The sequence below is a fragment of the Ischnura elegans genome, chromosome 10, assembly GCF_921293095.1.
Source record: "Ischnura elegans chromosome 10, ioIscEleg1.1, whole genome shotgun sequence".
NCBI classification, from domain to species: Eukaryota; Metazoa; Arthropoda; class Insecta; order Odonata; family Coenagrionidae; genus Ischnura; species Ischnura elegans.
The window spans coordinates 108465550-108483021 of NC_060255.1; the positions used below are offsets into that span (position 1 = coordinate 108465550).

The 17472-nt window shown below is 37.9% G+C and overlaps 1 protein-coding gene and 1 long non-coding RNA gene across 2 annotated transcripts in view; both read left to right on the forward strand.

Annotated features, from left to right (window-relative positions):
• LOC124166526 (sodium channel protein para-like) overlaps positions 1-17472 on the forward strand; it is a 274676-nt gene that overhangs the window by 136734 nt on the left and 120470 nt on the right. The gene's annotated exons all lie outside the window — the stretch shown is intronic.
• LOC124166527 lies at positions 7451-8837 on the forward strand. The gene is made up of 2 exons (XR_006866448.1): positions 7451-7817; positions 8244-8837. It is a non-coding gene; the product is annotated as an uncharacterized LOC124166527 (long non-coding RNA).

Sequence of the window (17472 nt, forward strand, 5' to 3'; positions counted from 1 at the left end):
TGCCCCTAATGTAGACCAAATATAGACGTCTACATTTGGTATAACCGCAGACCAAAATTATACCATTTTAAGTTACCAGTAGACCAAAAAAGGAAGACATTTGCACCTAATGTAGACCGAATGTAGACCTGATGTAGACAAAATGTAGTCGCCTACATTTGGTATACGGCAAACCAATTATGTATCCACCATTTCGGGGAAAATCGGGAGAATTTTACTTCGGCACAATCTACAGGTGATCCATAGACCTCCGAAGAAAATTCGGGATGGGCTCGTAAGAGTTAAGGACGACCTTGGGCTCAGGGTGCCTGGAGTGTATCACATCCCTTGTGAGTGTGGCCTTGCCTACGTTGGAGAGACCTCTCGTACGGTAGAAGCAAGAATAAAAGAACATAAGAGGCACATAAGACTTTGTCAACCAGAAAAATCGGCCTTGGCAGAACATAGCCTCGATATGGCGCACTCCATAAATTTTGACGGCACCAAAATCCTTTGCCGTTCTGATGGGTACTGGGATCGAATTGTGAAGGAGGGAATTGAAATACGTCTCGAAGACAAAAGGCTTAACCGAGACTATGGGCAGAACATCAGCCAAATATGGAGACCGCTGATAAATAAAATACAACGGTCGCGGTCACAATTCAGACTCCAAAACCCTTGAGCCTAATTTGAATCGGCTGGTCAACAATGGGCCTCAACCGTCCGTTGGCTAGCTCGCTATAAATATCCGGCGTAGACCAAGCTCGGCATTCAGTCTCAGCCCTGAAGACGATGAGTGAGGTACTCATTGAAACGTTGGCCTCAAAAAGCCTGACCCGGTGCTTAACCCGAGAAGATTTTATTCATTCGATTCGCCGGGAAAAACTACGATCATTTATAATTCCTAGTTATATTTATTGCCAAGAACCCTACTTGATTTGATTTAGGAACGGAACCAAAGGGACCGTTTGGACTTCAAAACAAATTCAGCCGTAGCCTACGTTATCAAAACAACAGGTTCTATTTTATACGCTAGCACTTACATTATTTCCTATACGTTCTCGCGTACAGAGACTATAGTACATGAACTTCCACTTTACATTATATCATGTAAACAAGGAACAAAAGCGAAAATTTCACCATGAACAACGGAAAAAGACGCTACCTTTAGTTGCCAAGTAACGGTTTTACCCAGACGGTCATGTTGTTCCAAGCAGAGCCATATTTTTCAGAGTTATAAGAAATATAAGGAGCATGCGGAAGCACTATACTGCCGCCAGTGAACGCCAAGAAAAATTATTTAGATGTCACATCAAACTTACTTGGAATTCAGCTGCGTCTTTGTAACCGCCAAACCACCATGCTGTCTCCAGTATTCCGTTCCGGTTCCTCTGTTGGAAAGGAGGAACGGAGGAATGTGGAGAACCATGGGAGAACACCTTCCTGTATCGCGGAGTAGCGGTAGATTCAAAATTCGTTCGCCACCAAAAAAACTAGAATTTCAATATAAAGTAAAGGTACGGCAGTACTTACCTTCTATTGCCTATCCTTAAATTGGACAATTACAATGTCTAATCTGGGAATGAGGCCATCGATGCCGTGATAATTTTAGGAGAATTCTTACCATTAAAAATTAAAATAAATTTAAAGCGTTATATGTTTCATTAAAATACTTTCCAATCAATCGCCTCTGAGATTTTTTAATCCCTAGAGAGTAAATATTAATTAATCAATAATTTGAAAGAGTTCATTTAACCTGTAGGAATGGAATGTCCCCGAGACGGCTACGCGACGTCCGCAGTACATTGGTACATAATATAAAATTTCAGTAAAAATCGATAAATTCCATTATTCCTGTTGTTAATTTTTGTAAAAGTTGCTAAATTTGTTTAAATTTAAGTAATTTTTATAATCATGAAAGAGTACGGGTTTATTGTTCATCCAACGCTTCTCAATCGTACAACATGCAGAAATTTTTAATTTTTTGAAAGTTGCTAAAATTGTTGCTAAATTTGTTTTAACTTTAAAAATTGTTATAAATAATGTAGAGAGTCATAAGTTCGTTCAATTGTTGTTGTTTAACCCGTAAGGCATGTAGAAATTTTAACGCTCGTAAATGTTACTTAAATTGTTGCTAACTTTGTTTAAACTTAATTAATTGTTATAAACAATATAAAACTTAAAAATAGCGTACATTTGTAGTTCTTAAACTATAGAAGCGGTAAAAATGTCAAAATTTTTTTTTCGTTAAATAGTTTATTATAGGGTAGTTTCCTTCATCAAAGAAAACAAAAGGCATTGATGGCGATTCGTTACCCATTAGTGTATTCATAATACACAAATTATTTGGTTTTTGAAATACCGCTTTAGACGAATGGCAAGGGTCAAATTTTATCCTCATTTGAAAAAGGCCAGATTGGCGCCCATGCGATTCCACTCCACGTGACGTCACAGGGACCTAGTTTCTACACGAGAGGATAGGAGTTATGCATCGTCAGAGGCTACCAATGCATGCATGAGTCACAGAGCTCAGGGAAACATGTCTTAATAATCACCTATTAAAACTGGCTAAGGTCGGAAAGTTTTCTTCGCTTGATAAGGTATTAATAAACCTTTTTTAAGCCATGCGCTACCAGACTAGAAGGTACTCAGCTACCCGTTAGCATCCTGCGTCCTATCAGCGCTCAGAGCCTCGATCAAGGTCACCTACCAGGCGGGGGGGGAACCAGAAATGCGTCGTACGGACTTTTTCCCTTCATTCCTACTTACGCGTCGCGTTTTCGCGCGCTTGAAATTTTTCACTTTTCATTTGATCGCGAAAAATAGATATCGTCATTTAAAAATCTAAAAGCGTGAAATACGTACTCCAGGAGTAATAATCTTTCGATTTAGGCAATAAAAAAATAATAGGAAACCACCCTATTTCCTCCCAGAGTCCACACTCCAACAAGAGGATTACATTTGGTTACCTAAAATAATCCTCAAAATATCTCTTCCTCCACGAAAAATTTCCTCTTCCTCGATCGGGAGGAAGTATTCTGGCTTCAGAAACGAGAGAGAGTTTTTTTTCTTTCTCCCTTCTCCTATACTCCCTACTCGGAGGAGGATCTCGAGACTTTCTCTCGGAGTTCCTCCTTGAGGAGGTGAGTGTTTTAAGAGGAAACCAAAACTCCCAAACCCTGCATAATGGGACACTAGCTGGACGTCCGCTGGACATCCGAGATAGGACAGTGTGCGGACAGATGGCCAGGACAGCCGGCGGATGTCCTCTGGCTGTCCTGAAAATCCGCGGACACTGAGAGGACGCGACGGACACGCAGCGGACGTCCTCTGGCAACGATGTGCTGTGTGGGAACATACAACCTACCTGAAGAATGATTGAGGCTTTCCCAGCGTATAGAATCATGAAATTCCCAAGTAACCTTCCAGGATACCACATACCTTGAGTTTCACTGAATTTAGTGCACTCCCAGCTCATTGATACCCTCTAGTATTATCTAAGCAGTAAAATTAAACAGATTGAGGGTAACAGGTTGAGGAGGATTTGAAAAGAGAAAATTGAAGTTCATAATTGCATTATGATTTATTCATGGTCAAAACACTTTCAAAATAAACATACTCCATTCTTGTAGCACTCTGGTACATTCAATTGATATTTCCCAGACAAAAAATTTGAATATTTCATAGTCTCCGATGTTATTTAACATGTGTCAAACTTTGAATACTTCACTGAGACTATGAAGTATTCAAAAAATTTGAATACTTCATAGTCTCCGATGTTATTTAACATGTGTCAAACTTCAGGACAAAGTAAGTAATAAGCATTTTTTTAGTTTTGTCCAAAATAATTTTTGGCCCAAGATATATTCCACCGAACATGGACCCATGGGTGCTACTTTTCACATTAGATTTCGGGCAAAATACTAAAATGCTCATATCTAAACAAGAGTTCAAGATATTTTGCTAATTTCAGTTTTATTTTAAAGATAATAATTTTCTAACGATACCTTGGGACAAAAAAAGCAGTAACACACCAACATCTGAAGAAGATGCAACAAGAACACATTGCAGAAGAGTAGGGACGGATAAAAGCTGCACGTTAAGTGCTTCACTTTGATTTTGCTGAGACCTGGTCAGTGATTCTACCACAAGAAGTTCAAGGATATCACTGGAGTAATGACCAAGTTTAAATTTTTACAGTAGTGACATATTTTCAGAACAAGGCCACAAGTGTAGCAGTTATAAGTGATGACAGAGGACATGAATCAGCACATGCATTGTTGGCAATTAACAAAATTCTTCAACCACTGCAATCACAGGTAGAAAATATCATAATTATTTCTGATGGTGCCGCTAGTCACTTCAAAAACCTTACCAACTATTTGAACTGGCAATGTTTAGGGATTAGAATTTTTGAGAAAAAATGTTTTTATGAAAAAATTTCAGCAAGAGAATGTGGACACAAATTTTCAATTTAAATTTAATCACAAAATTATTACCTTTAAAAAAAAACAGAAATAAGTATATTATCTTGAACCGTTCCTGAGCATTTTAGTATTTTGTCCAAAATCACAAGTGAAAAATAGCACCCGCAGGTCCATGTTGGGTGGAATGTATCTCGGGCCACAAATGTTTTTGGACAAAACAAAAAATACTTACTACTTACTTTGTCTTGAAGTTTGACGTATGTTAAATTCAATAACATACGAGGTATTAAGGTAAGATTTTTTCTTAGGCTGCCTGAATGGATATGGACTACTCCTACTACATTCTAATTCAAAAAGTTAAAAACAAAGTACATGTATGTACATGATGCAAGAATGCTAATAATTGTAGCAAAGCAATATAAAATTAATTGAACATTAATTTATTATTTGTCCTTTCTGAAGCACTCTGGTACAACCATTTTGATATTTCTCGGACAAACAACTTGCCCTCGTGAAGTCCCCTCCTCCGGGCAGAAACTGCAAAGATAAAGGGAATGCTATCATTACTCCCTGGGGTATATAGGAAAAATGCTTGAAAATTATATTAAACTCCTGAAGCATTTAATTTAGGAATAGGTTCCTCTATTCAGTTTAGGGTATTTGGTTTTCCCCAGAGAAATAAGTCAAAAGATGAAGTTACTCCATGGGGTAATACAAATTACCGTATATCTCCGAATATAGTCCCCCCTTTTTTTCCAAAAATGGCCGCGGAAAAGTAAGGGGGGGGGGACTATAATCGAGTGTAATCCAATTTAGCATACTAAAGGTGACCATAAAGTAATAAATAACGGCATAATGGCTAATGTTCTCGTAGTCTTTGTATTTGAGTATATTTATGAGGATTATAATCGGAGATATTAGTAAATACTGCCACGTTTTACCGGAAATGAAGACAATTTTTACCACAAATGTTGTACAGATACGATTATTCCGATTCAAATAGCATATCGAATATGCGTTTTCACGGAATCCATCGGGTAGCCGCTAATTTTTCTTGGAAAAGTATTGTTAGAATAATTCAATCGACACTGATCACTTAATGACGCAAAACAGTAAATAATTAATATGAAAACTAAACACACACTATCATTACATTAATCGAACACTAGAATTGAATCAATAGTATATGTACCCGTCGCTCATTTAATAACTACACGATTTAAATAATTGCGAAAAATAAACAGATAAAGTGAACCTTTCGTGACGATTTAGCATTTCTTTGCGTCCGTAGCTACTATACGTCCGTGCGGTTCGTGTTTACAACCACTGCCTTTACCGCCTTTACAGAACAAGAATGCGCAATAGGTGATGCATTTGTTTCTGAAAAGGCGCAATAATCGACGACTTTAAACCAGAAGCGCCGGCATTACTGCATTTGATCGAAATACAGCGACTCAGCATCGAAAGTGTAATCAATTTATTGAGGAATATCTTCAATTCGTCAGGGTAAATAGGATCGATAAATTACGTCGCATAACGTTTCGCAATTATTTCCGCGATATTTTCTTTATTAAAAATAATTTTACGTTCAACAGTGAGGTGATGGATCAAGTAGAAAGATGAGGATCAATCCTGCCGCAGATTAGAGGCCTTCAAAGACGGAGTTTCGATGCCAATTTAAAAATAGCCGTTGCAGAATACGCCGTAAATCATAGTATTTACAGCGCTAGCAAAGCGCTAATACATCGCGGAAGTCATTTCGGGGGTCTCGATGCGGCAGATTCAAAGAATTAGAGGAAAATATCGTCGAATTTGTGCGCAAATGCAGAGCAGAAGCTCTTTGTGTAACTTATGCAATGATTCGCGACGAGGCATTGAAAATTGATATAATATTTTTTCAGTTTTAATGTTTGTTGGAAAAAGTTTATTTCTTAATTTTATTACTTTGATATTTGTAAGTCCTGTAGTTTAATTGTTTTGCTTAGCAGGCATTTGATAGCAATATTTTTATAATATTTATAGTTTATTTAACACAATTTTATTTAGATTTCCTAAATTCTTCAGGTCACTTGGATTTGTGATGACTTGATGGGTGTGTTACACTGGATCTAAGGAAGTTTCAGGGCCAAATGCAATACTGTTTATGGGCTTTAAGTTAAAGCTTATATATTGACATTGTCTGTAGTCATTTGGAAATCAAAAATATTAATAATTTGTGAAGGTTTAAAAAATACAATAGCCTTGGATACTTAAAAAAATTTCTCATTTCTTCATTACATCTGGTTAAGGAACTATAAATTACTGATACATGCAATGGATCACAACATGTTTTAGGTATAGTTATTTTGTTGTGATGGAAAATATGTGAACAGATTTGTTCTTAATCTTCACAGAAAATAATAGTTTTTATCGAATCTAGAATCTTAACTTGCTAACCACAGAAAAATTGCCTTCCTTTACATTTTAAAATTTTTCCCAAAACTGAGGTCTCAAAATTGGGGGGGGGGACTATATTTGGGGGGGGACTATATTCGGAGATATACGGTACCTAAAATTTCGTTGCATTCCAAATACCTTAATAACAAACCTCCCCTATTATCACATTTACTGATGTGCCACAAAACTGCATCAGGAGTTTATACGGGAGAAAATTTAAAAAAATGAAATTGGCACTTCTTCAAGTCTTCACAAAATTGGGTGACCCTTGACTTTCACGAAAATGTAGTAAACACCCAAAATTCTCTCTTGCCTCACTAATTCCATTCATTAAAATTATACTTTTGTTGGCTTCCCTTGGTCTATGTTGTGTTGATGTTAGGTTGACTATCCCTAGTAGCACAAAAAGGATTATATCTGTATATTTTTAAGATTTCGAAATACATCGGTATACATATTTGCAAATCTGTATATCATACATATTTTATACATGTCTGATGATCCATGGTTACACCATAAGGATATTAATTGTATATTTTAAAGATTCTGGTATACATCATATACAGATACACATATCTGTATTATATATATATTTATCATGTATTTTAAAATCTCTGCTTCTCTTTCAAACATCGCTTCATAGCAACCGAAACTTTGTTTACATTCGTAGTTACGGCATTGTGTGCCTTGTATGTGCCGTAAAATAGTGTTTTTCAAGCAAATTTACATTGAAGTGCGTTATGGAAGAAATAATACGTGTTTCGAAGATAAGATTGGCGAAAAGGGATCGAAAGAATACTATTTCATGCCATTGTGTATCCATCAAAATGAATTCAACGCCGGATTAAGCTTTTGTAAACAAACCAATTACACCAGATTCGCGGAAAAAGTGGCTCTTATAGTGGCACGAAGAGATTTAAAGAAGATGCCTTTGTCAGCATTAACCCTTCTCACTGCTGTGCTGGCCATTTCAATGTAAGTAAATGGAACATTATTTTCACGGCCTCTGTATCTACCCTATCTGGACAATCAATGAACCACTACTTTCAATCCAATAATTATTTAAGATTATTCATCTCTGCATAGGAACAATTTAGATTGATCTTTGCTTTTGCTGGCATAGTGGAAGTACAATCCTTTCAGACAGATTTAGTTGAAAATATTATTTTTCTCGCGAATTCACATTGTTAATAGTTCTTTGTGGCAAGTATAGTCTCTCTCTATTATCTCGTAGGTATATGGAGGGTTTTACTTGAAAATGAATAACTATTGAGAATATGTCGAATAATTTTACTAATTGATAACCATTTTAAAACAAAGCCATCGATTTAATTCTCTGCGATCGTAATCATCTAGGTATTGATTTGTGTTTTTAGTATATTTTTCACTAATGCCTTACAGTTGGAAGAGGACGCAGAATACTACATGTACTGGAAAATGATGGGATGCCATTTGAGGATAAGGAAAAAGAATAATGCCAACATCGGAACATATCAGTTTCTCCTGGTTGCCCTGTAATTGTGATGAGAAAAATTCTTCAACTCCTCCAGAACCATGATGAACCCAAGGAGGTGCGAATAGACCATGCTATCCCCGGAGAGGATAATGTGAAGGCTGATGATGATAATTCGAATCAATTGATGCATGAGGACTACATTCTTCCTAGCACAAGTGAGGCTCCCACTTCTACAGAAAAGTACTGACTCGAATGAAGTACATATATATATATATAGAAGCAATATGTGCTAAGTAACAAGTGGCTGTGCTAGAACAATTGCAACTTCTCCAGTCAAAGTTGAAAATTAGTCTCTTGCTTTGCCCACCCTTGCCAAAAATTTTGAAAGTGACGTTCGTGATTGTACCTCCAATAAAAACTTGAATTTGTCATTTGAAAGTGTCTGTAGTGATTCCTCAGACCATTCAAAGGATGAGGAAAGAAAATAAAGGAAATCTGTGTCAAACGCATAATATTTTACATAGAAATCCTCAATTCTACTTAGGGATTCCAGTTTATATTATTATTTCCTTATTATCTGACCGTATTGATGCATCTACTAGTGATCTCATGAGATGCTTAAAAAAAATAAAATGATTCCGGAAAGGTTCTAGCCCATGAATTTGGCAGTCATTATTCCTCTATTAGCCACATTTTAAAGTCTGTTTTGCCTCTCATACAAAAGTATTATGAGGGACCTGCTTCAGAGATTGGACACTACTAGAGAAATGCACTACCAGTCAGCACAGCGGCGGATACATATGGGGGCGCAGAGGGCACCCCTCCCCTTTGCGGGGCTGCCTGCATTGCCAAACATTGCAAAACCATAATTGTAACTCTTTTATATCATTAGAAGCATTGTCTTGTAAATGCGTATAATTTTGCACCCCCCCTTGAGTTTTTGCTGTATCCGCTACTGAGTCAGCAAACTTGTATTGGATATTAAACCATAGGTCTCGCTGATGCAGTGTACCAATCCTTGAAGAATCGAAATACATACAAATGGGTTATTACACCATTCAAATGTATGTACCACTTACTATGTATTTGATGTGAAACCTAGATGTGAGGGTTAGCATTACCTTTTCCTTACACAACTCAGATGGTAGACTATCCTTCTTCAAAGCACTATGGAGGGTGGCCCTACCATTTGCCTACACTCACTGTTTGATAAAGCTTCCAAAGCATTTTTAAACCTGATCCCTGAAATTTGGAACTGCTTTAACTTCAAGCTATGGACATTAGTAGTCATACATTTTACTATTTGCATATCAAATATCAAGATGACACTGGGTACACAGCACAACCAACATGTCACGATTTTCTAGCTCATTAGTAGAGGTTTGTGGAAGACTCCCCAGCCGGCACAGCCCATACCGCATCTATATGTGAAGTGGATGCAATGCGTGACAGAATGCGCTAGGTACCAAATATCCTTCTGCCATCCTTTGCTAGTTGCGCCTATGAATGCCATATTTTTCATGATGTGGTTTAATACTTAAAAATATCTGCAAGTCCTCGCATTAATTATTATAAAATTTCAAGAACTATTATTATTATAATTATTCATTGTATTCAAGATTTTCACGGACATACGGAACTACCAATGACTACAGCAGTAGGTATGGACTTGTCGTCTTGTAGCCATCTATCCCTATCTCGACGTGTTGGAGCCTCGTAGATGTGTTGGGTATGTTTTATAGTGATATTTTTTAATTCTGACCATTGCAGCAATTTTGACTAATCTCCCGGTGTCGACCCTCGCTCACTCATAGGCCTGTACTCTCCTGGATTTGAAATCTGCGTTTGTTTTGTACTGCGATGGATAGCGATGTTGTACCTCGTAGATTGAGTGTTGTGTTGGGCGTGTTTTATAGTGATATTTTTTTATTCTGACCATTGCAGCAATTTTGTCTAATCTCCCGGTATCGACCCTCGCGCACTCATTGGCCTCTACTTTCCTGGATTTGAACTCTTGCGTTTGTTTTGGACTCCGATGGATAGCAATGTTGTACTGAAGTTCTCATATGTTGTCTTGTGTACGCCTGTATTCCTGTGTTCGCCAGCCTCTTGTTTTATGCTGAGTCATTAAAGTTATATTCATGAAATAAAACGTGCTCTGATTTATCCCGAGTAGTGTAAAACAATCACGAGATAAAGAGAACCAGACAAGCAATATAGGAATACTAGTATGACCGAGTTCAATTTTCCGCCGTTAGATGGCAGCACTTTCGTGCATCCTCATCCTCACGGCATCTCTCTAAGTGCGGCGGTTCATCCCCTCGGCGGTGGACCGGCATATGGATGGCATCTGTATAAAAGGATGCACTCATACTCTTTGCATCTGGATGACATCCAGCTGCCAAAAAGAAATTTGATGGTTTGTGCCGGCTGGGTCAGCATGATTATATCCGTAGCGATAAATAATGAATAAAACGAGACAGCAACACGTCACTAGTACATTAACTGCATTATCAATATGCCTAAAATTTCTACAGCAGAACCACTTTCCAAGCTTAAAATTTGTATGCATGCATCGATTAAATCATTGAATGCCAGCACTTACCTGAAACAACAGCCGTGGGTTCTAGAGTTGACACGGGAGCTTGTAGCACAGATGACCTGAGAATCTATTAAGGCTCACTAAATATCGCAGAATGGTAGGAAAGAATACAGTATTTCACTGTCGCAGCCGTAGTTTAACAACAACGAAGAGTCCAAAATCACAACGAAGCCGGGGTCAAAATCGTGAGAATAGTCCAAACCAAATGAAGCAGGGGGCAAAACCGAGAGAAAAAGAATCCAACACGGCGAGGGGTCAAAGCAATCTATAAAGCAAACCAGAAAATATGAAGTAGAACTCTATCTACTTTCTCAGTACTTCTCATAACGAGGTATCAGGCATCAGGAAAGTGAGTTTTAGCAAGTTCGACGATACGTATTCCATCGTTCTTTTGTTTTCCGGGCGGGTCTGTATACAAGACGTTTGAATACAACTGTAATACAGTTGTATTACAAAAATCGGTACAATTTGTAAGGGTACAAAAGATTTACCATTTGTATACAAATGGTTGTGCTGTCTGGGATATTCAAGATGACACCTTACCATACTCAATATAGAACTAAATCTCTAAATAACTGGGAATGAGTAAGTCTAATTCTTGTCCCACTGCACTGCGGTCATCCAAGCTTTTCATCAAGAATATACTTAGCTTCGCTAATAAGACATCCATGCCAATTGAAAATTATTTTTCCCAGATAGTTCCATTCTTTTTCACTGTTTTTTGTCTTGATAACTTTTGAGTCTTTCATAATGATAAGTGGTAAAATAGTTCTTGGAGTATTGGTCAAATGTATGTGATGTAAAAAAGTTTTAGCCAAATTTTTCAGTTTATTTTAAACTATCATCAGGGCTTAGCTTTGCACATATTTATTGATAAATATCAATCTGGATCAGTTTCAGCTCTTTCCAATAGTTTTTCAAACTCCTCATCTCCTTTTTCTTTTATTTTTAGTAATAACTCTTCCATCTCCTTTGAGAGAGGGATCTCACCTACAGTGGCGCAGCAAGGGGGGGGGGGGGTTATTGATAAATAAATATGTGCAAAGCTAAGCCCTGATGATAGTTTAAAATAAACTGAAATGTTGGCTAAAACTTTTTTGCATCACATACATTTGACCTATACTCCGAGAACTATTTTACCATCAAGTAAGCGAGGTCAAGATAAGAAGAAAAAAAATTAATTATAAATGATAAGTACATACCTGTAATGTCCCATTGAATGATGTGACCATAATTATAGCATCCGAGAGACTGCGACAAGGATTGGTGCCTTCTCTTTTATTGGGTAACAATTGACGATCACTTAGCATTTACATCACACTCCTCCCCACGCAGGGGGGGCAAACAAACAAAAAAAACTGAAGATTACATATATATAAACAATAGGAAATACAAAATATACCAATCATAGTTTACAAATCAAACACTCTTCTTTTGTCTATACCTCACAGGATATCGTCTTATAACTGTTTCCACTTCACTCTGGGTCTTTTCCCCACTATCCCTGAGAGCACAAAGTTTGCAGAATACCATATGTAAACCAGATGTAGACGTCTACATCTAGTATACAGCAAACCTAATGGTTTGCCGTATACCAAATGTAGGCGACTACATTTGGTCTACATCAGGTCTACATTCGGTCTACATTAGGTGCAAATGTCTTCCTTTTTTGGTCTACTGGTAACTTATATAATGGTATAATTTTGGTCTGCGGTTATACCAAATGTAGACGTCTATATTTGGTCTACATTAGGGGCAAATGTCGCCCATTTATGATAATTTTGTTCTACGGTTATACCAAATGTAGGCGTATTTTTTTTACAAAAACATACATTTTATACTGCTAACCTTGTAGCAATGTGTGATTTTCAACTGAAATGAATTTATGGCAATTTTGCGGAGAAGGTATTCCTATCCCTCCGGAAATGCTAAAAACCCATCACGAATACTTAGGAGAACCTGATTAGGTTCTCCTAAGCACTAAACCTAATTATAATTACAGACAAAAACACTGAACTCCTATGAAATAACAAATAATCGGTTGCTCTGCATTCTTTTCGTGTATGTAGCGGGGTTTGGAAAGCAATAATGCCAATTCAGGGAGCAAAAGAAAACGCTTGTTAAAATAATGAAAAATAACTTTTAGGCAGTTATCTATGAAAATCAATATACAGTTAAAGAAACACAAGACATGTACTAATTGTAGAAAGAAACTTTTATTTCATGATAATGTGACAAAGCTTCACCATTTCCTTGGTTTGACGAATACGAATTCACAGCAAGTGTTTGCACACAATTCACATCTGAGATCGCGAATCGGTTCCGCAGCCAACACACACACTCACACACAAGCAAAAACGTATTTCAATAATATAGGTAAATCCACAAACGATATAGTAGCACACACCATAAAAACATAGTGGGAAATAGGCAAATATAATCATCAAAAACTGGAAGTTACTACCATACTTATATTAATCACGTACAACTTACAATCACAGAGCTCGTTATGATGAAAAATACTATATATTCACCGATTTGGAGACTTAATTAGCCCATTCAAGTGGCACAGGTGACTTTTCTCACTGCTATTCGTTGATATACTAGAAAAATAAACTTCACACACAGCTTTGATCTTGATAGCTTGATCGTGATATGTCATACCCACGGTGAACAACGGAGGATAACACGCCACTGACATTTACATAACTGTCCATTTATCGATAGCGTAATAGCACTGTTTACAATTCAATCACGATGGAAATCTGAAAATACTACTCTTGGCCGATGTTTTTCAACCTTGTCAAACTTAACTGTCATAGGTAGTGCATTACAACCACTGGCACTGTGATTGCCAGCAGTAGATTAACGAGAGTTGTCACGATGAAAATAACACTGTTTGGCACAAAAGATGTTTTAGTAAAAATCGAAAATCTCCAAGCATAGCGAACTAAGTTGTACTCTCTGGTGTTCACCTTATAATACAAGCACAAGCAGTCCTTAACGACGAATTTACCAGTACCTACGAAGAAATGGATGAAATTATTGACTGTCAAAGCATAGCAGGCATTAGAAAATATCAAAATTGTTCTAATAACATAAATGGATGAGGTGCCGTCGATAACATCAACTTACATTTAACGTATCCACCTCCAACGGTCGTGGCTCATTGTCAGACTGCTGCAACGGTGCTACTGACTTTTTGGTTTAACCACTGTTCCAGTTTATATTTAATGCGCTTACTCAGATATTAATATTGTAAATAATACAAAATATGAGGGCTTCTGAGCCTCTATCGTCGGAGATTTTGCTTTACATTGGAAATAACCAACACGTATCACAAACGAAGCTCTCACAACTGCTCGCAACTCATAAACAATCAAACTCAAATCAATCAAAACAATACACTAACGTGGTCTGCAGACGACCAACTGTGTTACCATCTCCAGCATACGGCTCGTTAGCTTAGAAGGCATTGGTAGAATACATCGCGTATATTTATGGTCTACAGGTAACTTCCATCATTTAAGTTACCTGTAGACTTGAAATATCCCAATTGCGGTAGTAGTACATCGCGTATATTTTTGGTCTACAGCCTTCCATCGGTTAAGTTACCTGTAGACTAGAAATATCCCAAATGTGTACGCCTTCAATTTTTCGTGTATTATACATCGCGTATATTTGTAATTAGCCGTTTCATGCGTAACTTTATGGAATCTACCTGTCATGATGAATATACATGACATGACATTTATGTGAAATAACTAATGTTTTCTTTACTTTTCATCACGCGTATATTTTTGGTCTACAGCCTTACATCGGTTAAGTTACCAGTAGACTTGAAATATCCCAATTGCGGTAGTAGTACATCGCGTATATTTATGGTCTACTGGTAACTTCCATCGGTTAAGTTACCTGTAGACTAGAAATATCCCAAATGTATACGTCTACAATTTTTCGTGTGCTCTCAGGGATGCTCCCAGCACCCCACTGAGCTATCTGTATCAGATAAATTTTCCCTTGCTTCACCACAGTTTTCATCCTCCCTCTCTGCACCAGAGGTACTATGTATTCCTGCTCTCAGTTATGGCCACTTCCTGCAGCTGGTCAATATGACCGTTCCAAATGAGCCCCTCTCCAGTTTTCACTTGATAATTTCGGGACCCATACACTGCTATGATAGTACCCTCCACCCACCCACCTCCCCTTGAATAGGCTCGAGCCAACACTTTGTCTCCCACTGTAAAGTTCCTCAAAACTGACCCTCTGTGACCCTTCTGTTGGGCCCTTACATGGGGCGTGATCCTACAATTTAAATGAAAACGTGGTAGAGCTAACTGAAATGGCACGTGGGAAGACATTAATGTTTTAATTTTGTTTTTGAAACACTTAACCATATTTTCTGCTGCCCCATTTGTGGCGGGGTGGTATGTTGGAGAGAGGATATGGCGAATATTGTTCATTTTACAAAACTCTTTGAATGAAGATGACACAAATGGGGAACCATTATCCAAAACAATTTCTTCTGGCAATCCAAATGTAGCAAATAGTGATCTCAGTTGAAACAATATCTCTTCCACTTCCTCATTCTTAATCTCTTACCTCTGGCCATTTTGTTGAACAGTCCACAATGACCAAAAATATTTTTCCCAAAAAGGGGCCAGCCAGATCCACATGAAGCCTGAACCAAGGCTTTTCAGGCCAATCCCAAGATTTTAGCGGTGCTCTATATGGCATGGATTTGTTCATTAAGCACGATGAACAAGACTTTGCTAACGACTCCAAATCAAGATCTAAATTGGGCCACCACACATAAGACCTTGCCAGTGATTTCATTTTAACTATCCCCAAATGACTTGAATGAAACTCGTCCAAATTTTTTTTTTTTCAACTGTTCCGGAATCACTACTCGGTTTAACACTCGGTTACACATAAAACACCCTTGTTCCACTGTTAACTCATGCCTCTTGTGAAAATATATTTTTAATTCTGATTCTACTTCCCTTTGCCAACCCAACATGCAGTAGTCCAAAATTTTGCTCAGTACAGCTTCACTTCTAGTTTCAGATCTGATATCCTTGGCATTAACAGGCAGAAACTCCATTTCCCCTACTTCTATATAGATAGATAGTTCTTCCAATGTTTCCCCTTCACAATGCAGTGGCAATCTTGATAACCCATCTGCAATTTTGTTTTCATCAGCACTCACATGCTTTATTTTATAATTAAAACCCTGAAGGATAATTGCCCACCTTTGTAATCTATTTGCTGCCATTGGAGGGATTCCCTTCTTGTCCCCGAAAATATGTATCAATGGCTTATGATCTGTTCTCAAGGTGAACTCTTGTCCATACAGGTACCGCGTAAAACGTTTTACCCCAAATACAAGGGCTAATGCTTCCCTGTCTATCTGAAGATAGTGAGATTGTGCCCTGCTGAGGGTCTGAGAGGCAAAGGCAATTGGCCTTTCCTTGCCATTAGGGTAGGAGTGTAAGATTACTGCCCCCAAACCATATGGGAAAGCATCACACTGCAAAATAACGGGCAGTGACTGATCATAATGAGCCAAAACTTTGGTAGATGTACTTTATTGAATGCTGTTTCACACTCAGCTGACCAATTCCATGCAGTCTCCTTCCTCAGCAACGGATGCAGGGGTGTCAACACTGAGGCTAAATCTGGCAGGAATTTCAAATAGTATTCAACTAATCCCAAAAACGCCCTCAACTGAGACATCCCCTCTGGTCTAGGTGAATTTACTACAGCTTCAATTTTACTGGTTGTAGCGTGCAAACCCTCTTTGTCAATCTTGTGCCCCAAGAACTCAACTGTATCCAACATTAACTTGCATTTATCTTTATTGACCTTAAACCCCAAATTGTTCAATTTGTTTAAAACTTGGTTAAAATTGCTCAGGTGCCTTTCATCATTTTCTCCTGTGACGATTATGTCATCCTGAAAACATGCAATTCCCTCCAAAACCCTGTAGCACCTGGTCCATAGTTCTTTGAAAAATTGCGGGGGCTGAAGCAATGCCAAAGGGAAGTCTACTATATCTAAAGAGGCCCTTGTGTATATTGATGGTACATAGAGCCTGCGAATCCTTATCCAGTAAGAGCTGTTGAAAGGCATTGGACAAATCTATGACTGAAAATTTCTCTCCCCCTCGTAACTTTGAAAACAACTCCTCAACCCTAGGAAGTGGATGCTGCTCTACTTCTAATTATGTGTTTATAGTAACTTTGAGATCTACACAAATTCTGACTGTTCCATCACGCTTTCCCACTGGTACAATTGAAGTTGCCCATTTGCTGAACTTTACAGGATACAATACCCCTAACTCCACTAAACTCTCAAGTTCTTTGTCCTTTTTATTCCTCAAGGCAAAAGCTAGGGCTCGTGAATGTTTGAATATAGGTTTTGCATCTTTTTTTAAGTACAGCCGCACAGTTTCCCCTTTTAGCAGCCCTAAGCCTCCATTCCACAAATCCTTGTTAGCATCCCATATTTCATTCACCCTGGCCATGGTATCAATTTCAACTCTATTTACGGGCTCACAAAATTTCAAAGCC